The following is a 3,282-nucleotide window of genomic DNA, read 5'->3' as shown; positions in this document are numbered from 1 at the left end:
CAAAGACAAGAGCGCCCAGCGTCCACGTCAGTCAAAGCATTAATGTCATGGGAACCTTAAAGCAAAGGAAAACTCATTTCCTTGCTATGAATTCTTTTAAAATAGCTTGATTTCAGTCAAGTGCTTTAAACTGTGCCTTCGGGAACAGGGCTGGCAATGATTTTAGCCTCCGCTTGGATTCCAGGTTGCAAACTGAGCTGTTCAGTCCCTCGAGGCATCGAGGCACGCGCTGAACGTTGGCTGCAGCAGCAGATCAAAGCGGCCGCAGCGCTGGGACCCGCGGATGATGCTCGGCCGAATCGCCTCGAGGAGCGACGGCCAGCGGGGACCTGCTGGAGGCTGCGGGCAGGCTGGCTGAGCACGGAGGTCGATTTTAGCTGGGGTGGAGAAGGTGAGCAGCTCCTGGTCAAACCCCTTCCTCTTCCCCCTTCACTGAGGAGAGGGGCAGTAACTCAGGGCAAGAGGAGGAGTAGCAGGCAGCCAGCTTTCTGCCTGCCCTCAACCCAGACACCAAGCAATCGGGGAGGCGTGAGCGGGCAATAGCGGCACCAGCCGCGAAGGGAGGAGTCTCCGTCCCCGGTCAGGAGGGTTAATAGGGGTTATTGTTGGACAAAGGAAGGCTATATGCAGCAATTTTAATGAATCGAGTATTAATTCTTCAACCGGTGAGTGCTAGAGTGTTTCAAGAGGTTCTAGCACATACCTGTAATTAAATAATTTGCACCTGTAATTAAATAATTTGCACCTGGGGAAAGATAACATGCCTGGGATTTTGCTGGAAATTTGGTTAGCCTGAACTCCTAGCTTTGTTCTTTGAACATCCTTGCAGTGATAAAGCCAGTGATAATATGTGCCAGGCAAGAAAAATGTGAGGATAATGAAATGACTCTTTGGATGCATGGGAATGTCACAGTTGTGACAAGAATGACTTCAGGGAGAAAAAAAAAAAAGCAGAAGCCTACCCGATCATCTTGTAATGATAATAAATGTACAGCACGTCCTTTCCCCAGCCCTCGGGTGAGACACTCCTCGTAGCAAACACAAGACTTCATTCTGCTTCTGCTGAAAGCAACTGCAGTTCTGCCACAGACAGGGACGGGAGCAGCTTTGAGACTCTGGGAAGCAATAAATACAAAAATTCTGAGTGAAGAACTGGTTCCCTGGAAACACACGCATCAAGCGTACGTAGCTGTCCTCCCGCAGAAGGAATTCCTGTCTCCATCTAGGCTCTTTTTCTCCCATTTGCTAGGAAGATCTTCACTGGTTTCTCAGCCTCTGGCTGACGCAGCGCCCGCTGGGATGCTCAGTCCGCTTCATGGCAAACAGATACCCAGACTGGAGAAAAGAACAACCCTTTGGTTATGGCCACTGTTTGCTTGCCTTGACAGGGGTTACAAACATGGCTGGAGACCAGGGCGCGCGCTAGAGCCAGGGCAAGTGGCCCTGGCCGGGCTGCGGGAGCGGCCGCGAGCATGAGGACCGATGGCTCCAGCCCTGCACGTGGCTCCGTGGCCACCAGCAGCTCCGGCTTTGGGCAGCATAGGAGAGGGCACGCGCTCAGTTACCTCTTCCCAGCACCACCTCAGCCTCCCAGGATCGGGAAATGGAGCTTGAGGATGCTTCTGGACCATTGGGGTTTTTAGTTCTTGGTAGTAACAGCTCCTGGAGACGGGTCCATCTTCCCAGAGAAGAACTGGGGGCACCAGCTGCTCGCTCTAACAGCACACAGGAAAGATGAACTTAATGCCAAGGAACAGGGCAGATGCTAGGAAGCTTGTGTACAACAAATTTAGATGCATTATTAATTGGAATTAGCAACAATTAGATCATTTGGAAAATTAATGTGCTATTATCACTGCAGGACTGCCAACAGCTGCTCATTGAGTTGGACTGGACTCCAGTTAAAACCTTAGACTCGCAGTAAATGTGAATTACTGGGCCTGCACAGCACTGTGTGACCTTTCTGCCCATAAACAACACCCAGAATCTGGCAGGAGGCACGTTCTGTGTCCCGCACCCCTCCCATGCATTCCCCGTTGTCCCGTAGCTGCTCCCCTGCCTGGTGCCGCATGGCCCGGGAGCCGGCCTTCAGCGTGGCCATAGTGGTGCCAGGCAAGAAATGGGCAGAGGGAAAGGAGCCACGGGCAGGATCAGGAGATCTCAGAGGCAACTGGGAATGGGCAGAAAACAGAACCTCCTCTGTTTTTTTAAATAAGGTGTGAGTGACACACACAGCCTGCAAAATGAGAAAAACAATAATATGCAGTTTAAAAATATGTTGTCTAAAATCTTTGTCTGAAACCTAAACTGTCTGGGGTTTTTTTTTCACATTTCTGTGTCAGCATCTGTCAAGAGGAACCCAGACACGGGAAAAAACACTTATCTGAGAACAATCTGTCAGGGCTGAAGATCCACTCAGAGCCTCATTTCAGAAATTCAGGCTTGGAGAGTTTTGCGAGGGTTTTTTTGGTGTGGATTTTTTTTTGTTCCTGTTGTTGGGTTTTTTTCCCCTTTCCCCTTTAATTACATTACCAGCATCTCTGCACACACAGATGCTCCATATGAGACAAGGCGGCGAAGGACCTGTGTTCTACCAGCCTGGTTCTCGGGACTCGGCTCTTCGGCAGTTGCTGCATCCCCGCCGGGCGGCTGCAAGCGCCGCAGCTCTGCCCGTCCCTGCCTGAGGACTTGATCCAGAGCCCGGGGAAGTCAACACAAAGATCTGCATTGAGCTCGCTGGGCTTCGCATCAGGCTTTTCAACCATCCCCTTTCAGAAAGGTGGCACAGCCACTAACTTCCCGTACCAGCTGGTCTGGGCATTGATGTGGGGAGCAGATCAGGCTTTCAGCTTCAGCATCGCCGTGCATGTGTTCTGGCAACCTGCATGGGAGGAAAATCCGATCTGTTATCCTGGCTCCTGTTAATGACTTCGGAGACCAGCCAAATCTCTTAGAAGAAGAAAAGAATCTTGTTCCTTTTCCACAAGAACTTAGGAACAGCTCGGCTTCAACAGGAACAGTGACAGCCTTCGCTACGTGTTATCGAGCACCCTCTCTGCTGTGTCTCAGACTTTTTCAAAGGGAAGACTAACGTGGAACCTGGCAGCAGCTCTGCTCCGCTCAAACGCCACGGAGGAGCGCGAGTGACGGCTCCTCACGCTGTTCTCCACGCTGCAAACTTCTGCCTTTGCCTGGGCCTCTCCCTTCGTGCCCGCAAGGCGGGGGCAGCTCCGCGGCACAGGAACGGCCCGAACCGGGGCCGCGCTCCCGGAGCGGGGACCC

The sequence above is a fragment of the Egretta garzetta genome, unplaced genomic scaffold, assembly GCF_000687185.1.
Source record: "Egretta garzetta isolate BGI_Z169 unplaced genomic scaffold, ASM68718v1 scaffold512, whole genome shotgun sequence".
NCBI lineage: Eukaryota > Metazoa > Chordata > Aves > Pelecaniformes > Ardeidae > Egretta > Egretta garzetta.
This window is presented reverse-complemented; position numbering follows the sequence as displayed.